A 16,340-nucleotide genomic window follows, 5' to 3' on the forward strand; every position below is an offset into this window, starting at 1 on the left:
TAGCAGTTGCCAATTTCAGAGGTATAAATGATCACAGTGAAAATTTGACAGTTGGATCTCTTAAAACAGTTTAAACTGATGATTGTTTTTGGTTTACTAAAATCTTAAGATTTTTTTCCGGATGAACTAATATCTAGCCATTCCTCCTCTATCCTTCCCTTTTGAAGTTGGTTTATTTAACCCAAGAACAATTCATTGCATTAGCATTATATTGCACTATTTTTATCTCTGTTGAAAGATTTGTTCAGGTTGAAGTACAGATTAGTTTCTTCTATCTAACACTTATTAAGCATTTGCTGAATGTAGGACTTGTGATGGCAACAAAGATTCTGAAGGAACATTTATCCAGCTAATAGTTTCTAAATACCTTCTGTATACAGAACCTTTGCGAAGCACGAGGAGGACATACAAAATCAATTTGAGAGATCTCTGCCTTCATGGATCTCATAATCAAAAGTGGGGAGAGGAGGCAGGGAGGGGAAAAAAGGCAATGACACAATTATAGAATAAGACAATATATGGCAAATATCATGAAAGAGGTACAAGCAAACTGCTATGACAAGTCTGAAGAGGAAGAATTTATCTCTAACAATCTGATTCAGATTATACTTCATGGAGGGGCTAACATATGAACAACTGACAGGAAGAAAACATTTAGGGAAGAGAAAACAGCAAATGACATAAAGGCAAAAAATTTCAGGTCCTATTTTAAGAAATGTCAAGCATTGAGCATGTGTACGAGTTGTAGGAAAACAAGCCTGAAATCTAGGAAGGGAGCAGATTGTGGAACTCCTTAATGGTTAGGCTGAGTTGCCTAACTCCCATCCTGAAGGCAGTTGGGAGTCACTGAATATTTTCAAGTAATGTCATTGTAACTGTCACATTTGAACTTTTTTAGCATGACATTTTATTTTTCCCCAATTGCATGTAATTATTTTTAACATTCATTTTCCAAAATTTTGAATTCCAAATTTTCTCTCCCCTTCCTGAGATGGTAAGCAACTTGATCTGTTATACATGTGTGATCATACAAAACACACTTCCATATTGGTCACTTTGTGGAAGAAGACATACAAAACAAAACAAAAAACATGCAAAAATGAAAAATGGAATACTCTGGTCCGTATTTGGATTTCATCAGTTTTTTCTCTGGAGGTGGATAACTTTTTTCCATCATGAGTCCTTTGGAATTGTCTTGGATCATTGCATTTCTGAGAATGGCTAAATCAATCAGAGTTGATCATCAAAGGACACTGTTGTTACTGTGTACAATGTTCTCCTGGTTCTACTCACTTCATATTGCATCAGTTCATGTAGGTCTTACCAGGTTTTTCTGAAATCATCAGTTCTTATAGTACAATAGTATTCCATTACAAGCATATGCCACAATTTGTTCAGTCATTCCCCAATTGATGGACATCCCCTCAGTTTTCAATTCTTTGTCATTACAAAAAGAGCTGCTATAAATAGTTTTATACAAATATATATTTTCCCTTTTTTATTTCTTTGGGATACAGCTCTTAGTTGTGCCATATTTGGTTTGAAGCAAGTAAAAAGCCTCTAAATCAATCCCTCACCACCTTGAAAAACAATATTAGTATAAAGTGGAGAAGGATAGAGCTTTAAGATTAGCTTGTGGTTATAATAATTAAGATGAGGGTACAGTCTTGCCATTAGATACTTCCTCTAGTTAAACATTATATAAATAAATCAACTAGAGTGCTTCTGGAACAATCCAACACCAGATTCTGGATAGCTCTTTAGTGACGTGGGGAGGTTCATCATTGTTCAAAGTGGGTTCACCCCAACCACATTATTGCTTAGCCTAGACACAGGTAGTAAATATCAACACATGCTTCAAGAACTGTCATCTCTATTACATCAGGGAATAGTCAGTGATTCCAGAGTAAATTTGGAGGTAGATTTTGCTTAGGAGGGGCTATAATGGAGGAAGATTTTGGATTTCAGAAATCAGTAAGCTCCAAAGCTCATTTTTTATTCAATCAACAAACATTTATTAAGGAACTACTATGTGCAAGGCATTGTACTATGTCCTCAGAATATAAAGTTAAAAGCAAGTGTCCTGTCCTCAAGGAGTTTATATTCCCCTGGAAAAAAACACATGTAGCATGTAAAAAAGGTAACTTCATAATTAAGAGATTAACTGGAGCCATAGTAGTTTAACATTTATACAGTACTTAAAGGTTTACAAAATACTTTACACACATGATCTCATTCGATCCTTCCTACTACTCTGTGAAATAGATTCTATTATTTTACAGATGTGAAAACAGAAGGCAAGATAGGTTAAGCAATAAGCCTAAGGTCATATAGCCAGTAAAATGCTCTGTCTACTATGCCACAGAAATGCCTCAAAGCAGACATCAAAGTAGGCTTCACAAAAGAGGTGACACCTGAGCTGAGCTTGAAGGAAGATAAAGATTCTGAGATTCTCAGTCCATTTTGCATCTTCTATTCTGCTTCCTTTCAATTCCACAGAACAAAATGATTCTGTGCCAAGTATCCTGCTTGGTATCTTCTACCTCCTCCCCTTTTTTGTGTCCTATTGTATATTACCTCTCTCTTTAGATTGTAAGCTCCTTGAGGGCAATCTTTCTTTTTATTAATTGTAACCTCAGCACTTAGCACAGTGACTGGTTCATAGTAGGCACTTAAGAAATATTTATTGCATTAGATTGAATTAGGTGGAGATAAGGAAAGTTCAAAGGAAAGATAATTGTTCAATTGCCTTTAACATACAGTTTGATGAGGGTAATAATATGAAATAAGGCTGGGAAGGTTAAGCTAAAGCCAGGTTTTAGATGCCCTTAGGTACCAGACAGATTAATTTGTATTCTCTGTGAAACATAATAGGGATACAGGTCAAAGCCTGCCATTTTTCACTTTATTTACATTCTTATTTGGGGGTTTTGTATGAGTATTCTCTTAAAACAATGAACAATATGGAAATATGTTTAGCATGATAATATCTCCAGGAGGGGGAGGGAATAGAGGAAGGGAGAAAATTTGATCTTATAACTTCAAAAATGCATGTGGGAAATTGTTATTACATGTAATTGGGGAAAATAAAATATCTTTTATAAAAAAGAAAAAAGTAATAGGAAAACGTTGAAGCTTTTTGTGCATATATTGTTTGTCCTTTGTTTTCAGAACACCAATGACATCTCAAGGTGACGTCTTAACTTGAGTGTGAATTGGAGCATGAAGTCCATCAGCCTCACTCTCTCTCAGAGTCATTGCAGTCTAGTGGCAATACAAAAGTGAGGCCAACTGGTGATGGCTCAGGATGCTGTGGGTTACCTTGGGGTCTTTGAGCAGAGGTAATACATTACTAGTGTACTTGAAGAAAATTATTAGCTACATAGAAAAGAGATTGGAAAGAGAAGCCTGGAAAGAGAGAGAACAGTTAGAATGCCAATTAGAACCATAGTCTTAATAAAGTAACAGAAGAAAGTCTCCACAGTGAATTGTCTATTTCACAAGAAAGACTTATTTTATCTTTTCTCTACTTAATAAAGGCCACAGATTCATATAATATGTTTATTTGAAAATGTGTTAAAATACATTCAAGTAGCTATGCAATATAATTTTTTCAATAAAGACAGTGTTAAAAATAAATTTTAAAAAAGAGAATCACATAGTCCAGACAAGATGGGGTCAGTCACCTCCACCAAATGCCCACACACACATGCACACACACCCTAAAGGATATGAGACCTTTTAATTTGACTCACTACTGAAACTTATTAACTGTTTCCCCAATTAGAATATGAGCTTCCTGAGAGCCGTGAATGTCTTATATTTCTATTTTTATACTGATGTTTAGCATATAGTAAGTTCCCAATAATTGCTTTATCATATACTGATTCATTCATTTGATTATTTATTTATTTATCAAATTTAATGAGATAACTTTGTTGATGGCTGTGTAAGTGAAGAGGACAAGTGGGAATGATGATGTGGAAGTAGAGTTGAAGGATTTGGTAATTAATTGAATATAGGAATGAAAAGACAGAAGAGCCAAGAATAACTCTGAAGTTAAAAGCTTAAGTAACTGGGAGGCAGTGCCTTTACAAAAATAAAAAGATTAGAGAAAGGGGGAGATTAAGGAGAAAGTTCATGAACTCTGTCTTAGACATGTTGAACTTTAGGTGCAAAGTGGAGATGTTCAGCAGATAATTTTATGGGAAACTAGATTTCAGAAGAGAAATTAGTTTTAAATACATAGGAATGGAAGTCATCTACAGAGATTAAAAGTGAATGCATATCAAAAATGGCATCAGATACTTCCTAGCTATATGACCCTATACAAGTCACTTAACCCCAATTGCCTAGCCATTGCCATTCTTCTGACTTAGAGTTGATGCTAAGACAGAAGGTAAGGGTTTTAAAAAATGAAGGCGTGGGAATGTATGAAATCATCAAGAGTGTAAAAAGAGAGAAAAAGAGAAGCTAGGATTGGCCTTAAAGGCAGAGTAATGTTCTGGGCAAAGATGCTCCAGCCAAAGAGACTGAAAAAGAAGTTTAACAGGTGGAGACAGGGGAATAGTAGAGAGTCCTGTCATGGAAACTAATAGAGCTGGCATTATCCAGGAGAAGAGAGTGGCTAATATCAAAAACTTCAGAGACGTAAAGGTGAATAAAGACTGAAGAAACGGTCATTGGACTTAGCAGTTCATAGATCATCTGTAAATGTTGATAGAGCACATTGAAGAGAAGAACAGTGGGAAAAGACTCAAAGTTGTGAAATCCTGAGAAGTGATAAGGAAGCAGATAGGGCACCTTTCTGAAAAATGGCCAGTGGTGGAAAGCTTTTGATAGGAACACAGTAAAACTCATAAATCATAAATTCAGAGCTAGAAAGTACTTTATAGATCATCCTGTCCAACCTTCCCATTTTACAGATGAGGAAACTGAGGAACTGAGACATTAAGTAAATTACCCAAGGGCGATTAGTAGAGCAATTAGGATTTGAACTAAAGATATTTTAACTGTAAGTCTAGTGCTTATTCTAGGAATCATCAGAACTCAGCTTTTAAACTTTTCTGAACTTTGCATTTCTCCAAGAAAGGAAGCAGGAAGTGGTTAAATAAGGTAAGGAATTAAAATCAAAGGGGAAAAAATATATCCATAGCAGCTGTGTTTTAGAAAGCATAACCTAGGAAACCCACCCTAAAAGAGGGAAGGGAGACAGCAAAAAAGAGAGGCAAGAATAAACACAGTAATGGATTCAGTTTTTTTTTTATTATTCCACTAAGAAGGAGAAATATGAGCCAATTGATCAAAAAATTATCTAGAAATCCCAAATTCTCATTTTCGGTTCTACTACTAACTTGTTCTGTGGGACTTAAAAGAATGTAAGAAAGGCCATGCTAGTTAAGCCTTTGGTCAATTTGGCCCAGGAAATCTTTGTCTAGCTAGGGCATGAGGACTTAGTTGTACCCACTACCCCAATTTCATAGGTAAGATACATATTCCAAAATAGCTATCATAATCCATTGTGTGTCAATTCTCTCAGTACTTCAGAGCATAGGAAATATGGAATATCTGAGCTAATAGGGATTTTAGAACATCGAATATTAAAACTAGGGCATTCTTTTATTAGAACATAAAAGATCATGACTAGGAAGGACTTTAGAATTAGAAGACAGAGTAGAATGAAGGGAACCCTAGAGACTTTCTAGTCTACTTCCTTATATTACAAAGGAAAAAAGTGAGACAATTTAGTATTGAGGAAAAAAAAAATTGGTCTAGAGCCTTAGGTTTGAGTCCCAGATCTAACAGTGACTAGCTATGTAACTTCAGACAAATCATTCCACTTCCCCGGACTCTTTCTTCACCTTAAAAATGAGAGAACAGTTGTTCCTCCATTAGCCTATTCCACCAGATCTGGTCTCCGACTCTACAGTCATGACAACATAACAACTTTGCACAAATGGCCAGCACATTTGTTTTCCCTTCATTCATTTATTTAGTCACTCATTTAATCACTCAACAGTTATTTATTGAGTCCAAGGCCAGGGCCTCCCCATGATTCTGCCGAAATGTCCACTGTGCCAAAAATAGTTTGGAACTTTGAATGAGCCTCAAATACAGCTGGTTTGGTCCAGCCCAAATAACTTAGTTCATTTGATCAGCAAAAGGTGGGTCCACCCAGTGGTTTAAAAAAAAAGCCAAAATGTGTATAATGTATGTGTGTGTGTGTGTGTGTGTGACACACTCATCTCTAAATTAGGAAATTGCTTAAAAATAATTCTAGGTAGTAGAGAAATGAAAGAAAACTGTTTGGAAATAGTTTTTGAAAACCACAAGTCTTTCAAGATGAAATAATGCCCCTATGGCCCCATGATGTAGAAGAAAGCACTTTGCAACATTTACTTGCTTTATGCTTCATGTTTTCCTTGTATAATATATAAGCAGGCACCCGTACATTCCTTTAGCAAATATACTGAATCTTACAATGGCCAACTATCAAATGGGCAGTCAGTTGAATCTGCTGATTATGGGTCTTCTTAACCTATCCACAAGATGTCAGTTTCTCATCCAGTCAATGCCAAAATTAAAATCAATGATCTTCATCATCTCATATCAGGAGAATTTTATCCAAGATGGTAGAGAACCTTTTATAAAACAGCTTGAACAGTTCCCTAGACTGGAGCCTGGACTAGAAAGAGAGATGAAATAACTTACTTCATTTGGTAAGGATAGTGGTAAGAATGGTGAGGGTATGTTGGGAAGGGCCAAGAACCCCACTCCACCCCCACGAGGACAGCAACTCTACCACCGGAAAGGCTCCATTCCAATGGGTTTCCTTGTATCCTTTGATGTTTTCTCTCAGACCAGAATGGCATCACAAGCATACCTCTCTAACCCACTCCTTGAGAAGGAGCTGAAACAAGGAGGAGGCCAGAGACATTTCATCTTTATTCACACACAACCTACCACCCACTCAGCACTGGCTTCCCACCCTTCCTGTACTCGGCTACCCTTAATGTGGGTCTGGCATTAGAATTAAGTGAGTCAAGTCAGCATTTGGGTACCCAGGTGGATTCTACATTTAGAAAAATAAAGGTATTTCACTCAAAAAAGTGGGTTTTTTTTCTGTTTCCACCTTTAATAAATGAGTTTCATGAAAAGCTTCTAAATATAGAAAATATATATTTTTAAAAAACTCTTACCTTCCATCTTAGAATCAATACTGTGTATTGGTTCCCAGGAAAAATAATGGTAAGGGCTAGGCAGTGGGGATTAAGTGGCTTGCCCAGGGTCACACAGCTGGGAAGTATCTGAGGCCAGACTTGGCTCTTGATCCACTAAGCCTCAATCCACCTGCCCCCCAGAGAGAGAAAATAAAATCTCGGTGCTACTTTCTTAACCTTACCTTTGCAAGAGAACTAAAGTCAATCTATGACTTTGCTATCTACCCTCATGGTGGCACTGGCCATTAAATGAGTGGAAGATGTGGCCAAAAGTGGGGCTACAAGCCACTTAGCAAACCAGTCAAAAACCATTTATTAAGTGCCTATCAAATGCCAGACACTGGGCTAAGCACCATATGGCCCTCACTGTAATTGCCCAAGAGATACGATTAGTCTTGGCTCTTGAATTTATACATCGGAGGTCCCAGCCCCTTTGCAAGTTTCCCCACAAGTCTCCTTAGTGGCTAATAATAACTAACATTTACATAGCACTTACTATGTATGTGCCATACACTGTGCTAAGCCCCTTTCACTTGTTATCTCATTCAATCTTCTTCATACCCTGAGAGTTAGGTGCTATTATTATCATCATTTTACAAGTAAACAAAATGAGACAAGCAGAAGTTAAGTGATGTACATATCCAGAATCACATAGCAAATAAGTGTCTGATGCTGGGTTTGAACTCATGTCTCCTTGGGTTCAGGTTTAGTGCTCTATCCATTGTACCACCTTCTCCTTCACTATTCTTTAAAGCTCAACTCAAATGCAATCCCTCCATGGTTAACAATCTTCCCCCTTGGATTCCATGCAGTACTTTGCATTTCTTTAATTCACTGATTAAATAGTACCACAATATAGCCATTTTCTGGATTGATCTTAGCCCCTTACTAGACTGCTTGCTGCATATGGGTAGGGGCCCTTAAGTAGGGCGAATGGTAAGACATGGTGGGACCACATCTTATCTAAACTTTGAATCTTACCACCCTCCACCCCACCCCCATGTTTAGTTCTTTGTACACGGAACATGCTTAATAAATGGTTATGGGGCAGTTAGGTGGTGCAGTGGATAGTGTCAGGTCTGGAGTCAGAATGACTTGCAAAACATTTTCTATAAATTTGAGCCTCACAATGACCCAATAAGGTAGGTCCTCCTGATATTATTATCTCCATTTTACAGATAAGAGTCTTGGGTTATGAGCAGTTAAAAGACTAGCCCGTGATCACATAGCTGTTGAAAAACTGATTGTAAGGAGCTCTAATCCCAAATTCATTTCATAGATGTTTTCTTAAGCATGAAGCCAAACATATAACATGGACTCCTATGCCAAATTTCAAAGGACAGAAAAAGAACTCAAGAGACTGATGAGTTCCTGGACATTTCCATAAGATCTTGCCAGAACCCCAACCCCAACCCCAACCCCTAACTCCTTTAGATAAGCATCTAATGATGGTCTGATAGCCTTCAGGTAAGGATCCCCATTCCACCTTAGGTTGATCAAGGCTGAAGAGGTTAAAGGCAAACACTTCCACATCCTTACCCAGCCCAAATCCCTGCATTGATGAAGTCTCCCTATAATTAGTCATCTGTATTATTAATCTTTTACCAATACTATAAAACAACAGAGCTGAATGGCAATGATGTGCCAGCATTCCTGCTAAGCCCTCACAGCCCTCATTAATAAATTTAATAGAGGCACTGGGATATCTCAGGAGTGTAGTAGGTTATAGGCTAAGACTTTCCTTGGGGTATAATTTTATGTCCTTGCTTCACACAGAAGTAATGTATTTATTCCAGGGTAATTTTTTCCAAAGTCAGTTAGTTGCGCTCTTTTGGTGATATCGCAAATTGACAAATTCCAGGCTGCTGGGGCTTGTCATTTGAAAGAAGAAAAATTAAAGCTGTAAGTAATCAATCTGTATTGTGTGAAGATTAACATGCCTGCCCCTCAGGTTAACCAGGCTTAAATGCAAATTGAATTGAAATGTTCGGAGGGAGCTTCTAATCATGCATGCTGGGATTATGAATACAGTGTTTATTTATCACTCTTGGAATTGCCAAACAAAATGCAATCAGATGAGACAGAGGTCACAAAATCTGAAAGGAACCATTATCTTGATAGCTGACAGGTTGCCAGTTGGTAGAGTCAGGCCTGAATGACCAAGGAACCTGAAAACAAAATGAGTATTTTCCCCATAACATCTTTCTTCAAATTCCAATGGTGGTTCCATGAAAGAATTGGAGGGCAAAATTTGGTCAGGATTTATTATTGACTAGTTAAACATATTCCACATTGGCTATAGCATATATGATGCATTTCCTGATTTTCCACTTCTGTCTTTTTGTTAAGTGATTATTTTAATATCTCTGGGATATGGAATTCAAGAATGCAGCAATATATGTCCAGAAGATAAATACCTATAAGAAAAAAATATGTATCTGAAGGGAGACATAAAATAAAGAGCAACTAAGGGAGGGTGAAAGGTGGGAGAAACCAAAGCAATATTATTGTTGGAGTGCACTACAGACCACCCAGGCAAACAGAGGTTGTGGATAATGAATCCCTCTTACTGATCATACAAGCAAAACAGAAACAAGATATGGCAATGGAGGATTTAGAGGTCATAGAGTTCATAGATCATTTAAACTAGAAAAGACCTTTAAACCATGTAGTTCAAATGCCTCATTTGAAACATGCAAACACTGAGATCCAAGAGAAGTAAAAAGTATTTGCTCAAACTCACACAGCAAGTCAATTTCAGAGCTGGGACTAGAATTCCTAGTTCATCAGAGGGTAGGATAGATATAGTAATCACCAATTCAATTCAACCAATGCATTTTTTTACTATAAACAATTCAGATTCTATGCACTGAGATATCAAGATGAATTACCCAGCCCTTGTGCTGAAGAAGTTTATAATCTAAAGTGATCTTAATAGTTTTCTGTCTCCTTTATAAAGAATCAACTTTAGGGCCATCTAGGTACCTCAGTGGATTGAGAGCCAGGCCTAGAGATGGGAGGTCCTAGGTTCAAATTTGGCCTCAAACACTTCTTAGCTGTGTGACTCTGGGCAAGTCACTTAAAACCCATTGCCTAGCCCTTACCACTCTTCTGCCTTGGAACCAAGAGATATTATTGATTCTAAGATGAAAGGTAAGTGTTAAAAAAAAAAGTTTCAACTTCAAACAAAGCTGTAGAGAAGGAAATTAAATTAAATTTTTTAAAAATAGTAAAAAACAATGTGGTACAGTAAAAAGAGAGCTAAGTTTGAGGTGACAAGAAGTAAGTTCACATCCCAGATCTGCTATTTACAATCTGAGTGACTTGGGTCATGTCACTTAACCTCTCCACAGGACATTATTTTCCTCCTCTGAAAAAGAGGGTTACAGACTTAGTAAGTGAAAATCTCTATCAAGTGGGAATGATTAAACAAATTATTGTTTATGGGCATGATGGAATATGACTTCCCCATAAAAGTGATAAATATGAAGAATACACAAAAGCATAGGAAGATGAGAGATTAATATACACAACTACAACAATATAAATTAAGATAACAAACAAAAAAGAATGAAACTGAATATTGTATAATTATAATTTTTAGCCTGGCCATAGAGAAGAAAGGAAAAAAATATTCTTCCTTCCCTTCTCTGAAAAGATAAGAGATTATAGTATGGAGTATTTCACACACTGTCAATATTAATTAACATGATGATTTGCTAAACATTTTTTTCTCCCTTTCACTTTCTTTTTTGTTTTTTGTCACAAAGGATAGAACTCTGTGAGGAGAGAGATGTTGGAGGAAGGAAGGAAGGAAGGAAGGAAGGAAGGAAGGAAGGAAGGAAGGAAGGAAGGAAGGAAGGAAGGAAGGAAGGAAGGAAGGAAGGAAGGAAGGAAGGAAGGAAGGAAGGAAGGAAGGAAGAGGGAGAGACAGAGGAAAGAAAGAAAGTCAAGTGGACTTCCAGCCCTAACCTGAAAGGATAAGAAAACAGTAAAAGGATGTGAGATGCTCTAAATCAATGGTGTTGTACTCAAATAGAAACAGGGCCACTAATCTACATATAAATATCCCTGCAGGACATGTATTGACTTAGTTTTTAAAATGTAATATTATCTATGCTTTATTAGATTTTCATTTATTTTGTTAAATATCTCCCAATTATATTTTAATCTGGTTTGGGAGTATTAAGAGTCATGGGAAGCCCTTGGGTTATATATTTGACACCTCTGCTTTAAATAATTTTACTTTTTTTACTCTCTTATCTGAATGACATTGCTTTGTGGTAATGAAAGAAATTATAAATATAAATACTAAATTACTCTAACTTATATACCTAAGATACTATAGAGAACAGGAGAAGTAACATAGTCCTAGAGTTTGGGCAAGTATCTCCATTTTACAAGCAGAAGAAGGCAAATCCTACAAGCTATGGGCCATTAAGTTCAATATACATCCAAAATTAATTATCTCAATGGAGAGCTTGTAAACCCTTAAAAAGGCTGGGCATGGTAGTATATGTTTATAATTCTTGCTACTAAGGAAGCGGAAGGTGGTGAATCTCTTGAGCTCCAAAGTTCTGATCTTCAGTAGAGCTAAGCTAAGATGATACTAACTCTGGAACTATTATAAGGAACCCCCCAGGATTAGGAAATCCATCAGGCTGCCTATGCAGAGGTCAAATGATCCAATTAAGAACCAGAGTAGGGGAAAGACTTGTTGATTAGTACTGACGTTGTCTAAGAGGCCTCTGCATTTTAAGCTTGGATAAGATAGACAGATAGAGCCAATCTCAAAAGGAAAAAAAATAAAAAGGTGACCAATAATCACTAGAAGTTAAACGAGGCTCATGGCAACAAGTAACCATCTTTCTTCAACAAGAGAGAACAGAGAAATTTGACATGGCATTTCAGCAAAAGATTTGACAAAATCTTTATTAATACCTCTGTGGATAGGCTAGATTGATGTGGATGGCTGATAGTAAAATAAGTGGATTCAATAGGAGTTATAGAATGGGACTCATATACTCGATGGATATATTAGAATGATATCATGTTGGCCATATGACCCTGTTCTCAACTTTGTTCAACAGTTTTCTTGACAACTTAAAGACATGAATGACATAGTTATTAAGTACATGAATGACACAAAGCCAGAAGGGCTGGTTAATATGCTAAGTGATAAAATCAAGATCCAGAAAGATCTCTCTAATGATATGAATTTTAATGCAGTAAATGTAAAGTCTTTCACTTAGATTTTTAGAAAAGGAATTCTACACTCTGAATAAATGAGAGACCTAATTTGGCTGTAAGTTTTAGGGAAGGAAGCTAAAATTCACAGTTGACTGCTGGTTAATCAAATCAAAAAACATTATTAAATGCCTTCTATGGGCCAGTCAGTTAGAGTCAACAAATATTTATTAAGTGCCAGCCACTGGGAATAAAAAGACAAAAACAATGAACGAATCCTTACTCTCACAGAATTTATGAGTCAAAAGTGTAATACGGCAGCCAAAGTGGATGCTGACTTATGTTACTTTAATAAAAATATAGTGTCCAGAACAAAGGCAATGACAGTCTTTCTGTGTTCTCTCTTGGTTCTTAGCTGGAATACTGTACTCAGAAGAAATTTAAGAGTAACAACCATGGCATTCAAGAGCCTTGAAACCACATTATTTCAGGATTAGATAAAATAACTGAAGCTATTTAGTCTAGAAAAGATATGATTTAGTGGGGCCATGGTTACTCTTCATTATGACTTTGAAGGACATGCATAACACTGATGAATGGAAACTAGAAGGTGATAGATTTCCACTCATTTTAGAAGGAAGAATTTTCTAACAATTACAATTTTCCAATAATGGAATAGTCTACCTTGAGAGTCTGTGAACTCTTTCACTTTGTGGATGCTGAATGGGAGATTCCTGCATTGGAAAGAAGGAACTCTAAATTAGGTTATATTTCAAATACCTTCCAACTAAGCATGTGCTGGAGCCAGTTAAAACTCTTGTCATTTGTCAGTGACCCCACTTGGTGTTTTCTTGGCAAAGATACTGGAGTAGTTTGCTATTTCCTTTTCCAGCTCATTTTACAGATAAGGAAAGTAGAGCAAACAGGGTTACATGACTTGCTTATGGTCACACAGCTAGTAAGTATTTGAGTCCAGATTTGAACTCAGGGAGAGGAATCTTCCTGACTCAAGGTCTAGCACTCTATCCACTGTGCTACCTAGCTGCCCACCTAGGAAATTGGTAAGAGCTATAAATCAAGGCTTGCTTTTTTGTTTTCTTGATGGTGGAGACTTGGGAAATTAATGTATAAAATGTTGTAATCTAGAATAAATTTTAGAAGATGTCATGCACACAAATTTGGGAGTAATTAGTTATTAAAACATTTACCAATATATTCTTGTTTCTAACACTTAGATTCCATGTGGGTTTTTTTGTTTGTTTGTTTGTTTCAGGATGATTCTCTTGATTTTTGTCATTCAGCAGAGTTTAGCCAGTGAATCATGTCTTTTCTAAAACCCATGCATAGAATTAAAAACAACACTGCAATATTTCAATTTGTTTCTTTCTTTTATTTATTTTTTAAACATTATTTTATTTGGTCATTTTCAAAACTTATTCATTAGGAACAAAGATCACCTTTTCCCCCCTCCCCCCAACCCCTCCCATTGGCTATGCTTGATTACTCTGGGTATCACATTCTTCTTCAACCCAAGCCCATTTCCATGCTAATGGTTTCCATAGTAGGATGTTCATTCATAGACTCTCCTCAATCATATCCCCTCCACCCCTGTAGTCAAGCTGTTCTCCTTCCTCACTGTTTTTACTCCCACCATTTGTCTTCTGCTTGTGGGTAGTGTTTTGTTTTTTTTATCCTTGATCCCTGCCCGTTGTTCAGGGACATTGCATTGAGACTAATGGAGAAGTCCATTACATTCCATTGTACCACAGTGTATCAGTCTCTGTGTACAATGTTCTCCTGGCTCTGCTCCTCTCACTCTGCATCACTTTCTGGAGGTTGTTCCCCTCTCCATGGAATTCCTCCACTTTATTATTCCTTTGAGCACAATAGTATTCCATCACCAACAGATACCATAATTTGTTCAGCCATTCCCCAATTGAAGGGCATCCCCTCGTTTCCCAATTTTTTTTGCCACCACAAAGAGCGCAGCTATGAATATTCTTGTACAAGTCTTTTTACTTATTGTCTCTTTGGGGTATAAACCCAGCAGTGCTATGGCTGGATCAAAGGGTAGACATTCTTTTATTGCCCATTGGGCATAGTTCCAAATTGCCCTCCAGAATGGTTGGATCAATTCACAACTCCACCAGCAATGAATTAATGTCCCTACTTTGCCACATCCCCTCCAACATTCATTACTTTCCATAGCTGTCATGTTAGCCAATCTGCTAGGTGTGAGGTGATACCTCAGAGTTGTTTTGATTTGCATCTCTCTGATTATCAGAGATTTAGATCACTTTTTCATGTGCTTATTAAGTTTTGATTTCTTTGGCTGAAAACTGCCTATTCATGTCCCTTGCCCATTTATCAATTGGAGAATGGCTTGATTTTTTGTACAATTGCTTTAGCTCTTTATAAATTTAAGTAATTAGACCTTTGTCAAAGGCTTTTGTTATGAAGATTGTTTCCCAATTTGTTGCTTCCCTTCTAATTTTGGTTACATTGGTTTTGTTTGTACAAAAACTTTTTAATTTGATGTAATCAAAATTATTTAATTTACATTTTGTGACTCTTTCTATGTCTTACTTGGTTTTAAAGTCTTTCCCTTACCAAAGGTCTGACATGTATACCATTCTGTGTTCACCTAATTTACTTATAGTTTCCTTCTTTATGTTCAGGTCATTCACCATTCTGAGTTTATCTTGGTGTAGGGTATGAGGTGTTGATTCAGACCTAATCTCTCCCACACTGTCTTCCAGTTTTCCCAGAGGTTTTTTTCAAATAGTGGATTTTTGTCCCAAAAGGTGGGGTCTGTGGGTTTGTCATAGACTGTCTTGCTGAGGTCACTTGCCCCCAGTCTATTCCACTGATCCTCCTTTCTCTTAGCCAGTACCAAATTGTTTTGATGGCTACTGCTTTATAGTATAGTTTGAGATTTGGGACTGCAAGGCCACCTTCCTTTGTATTTTTTTCATTATTTCCCTGGATATCCTTGATCCTTTGTCTTTCCAAATGAACTTTGTTATGGTTTTTTCTAATTCAGTAAAAAATTATTTTGAAAGTTCAATGGGTATGGCATTAAATAGGTAAATAAGTTTGGGTAGGATGTTCATTTTTATTATATTGGCTCATCCTACCCATGAGCAGTTAATGTTTTTTCCAATTGCTAAAGTCTAGTTTTAATTGTGTGGAGAGTGTTTTGAAGTTGTGTTCATATAATTCCTGTGTTTGTCTTGGGAGATAGATTCCTAAGTATTTTATTTTGTCTAAGGTGATTTTGAATGGGATTTCTCTTTCTAATTCTTGCTGCTGAGATGTGTTGGAAATATATAGAAATGCTGATGATTTATGTGGGTTTATTTTGTATCCTGCAACTTTGCTAAACTTTTTTTTTTCTTAAAACCCTTACCTTCCGTCTTGGAGTCAATACTGTGTATTGGCTCCAAGGCAGAAGAGTGGTAAGGGTAGGCAATGAGGGTCAAGTGACTTGCCCAGGGTCACACAGCTGGGAAGTGTCTGAGGCCAGATTTGAACCTAGAACCTCCCGTCTCTAGGACTGGCTCTCAATCCACTGAGCTACCCAGCTGCCCCCTTTTGCTAAAGTTTTTGATTATTTCGACTAGCTTTTTTGTTGATTCTCTAGGATTCTTTAAGTAGACCATCATATCATCCGCAAAGAGTGATAACTTGTTCTCCTCATTGCCTATTTTAATGCCTTCAATTTCTTTTTCTTCTCTAATTGTTGCTACTGCTAGTGTTTCTAGTACAATGTCAAATAATAGAGGTGATAATGGGCATCCTTGTTTCACTCCTGATCTTATTGGGAATGCATCTAGTTTATCCCCATTGCAGATGATGTTGGATGATGATTTTAGATATATACTGTTTATTATTTTTAGGAATGACCCTTCTATTCCTATGCTTTCTAGTGTT

This window comes from Monodelphis domestica, chromosome 1, assembly GCF_027887165.1.
Source record: "Monodelphis domestica isolate mMonDom1 chromosome 1, mMonDom1.pri, whole genome shotgun sequence".
Classification (NCBI taxonomy): Eukaryota; Metazoa; Chordata; class Mammalia; order Didelphimorphia; family Didelphidae; genus Monodelphis; species Monodelphis domestica.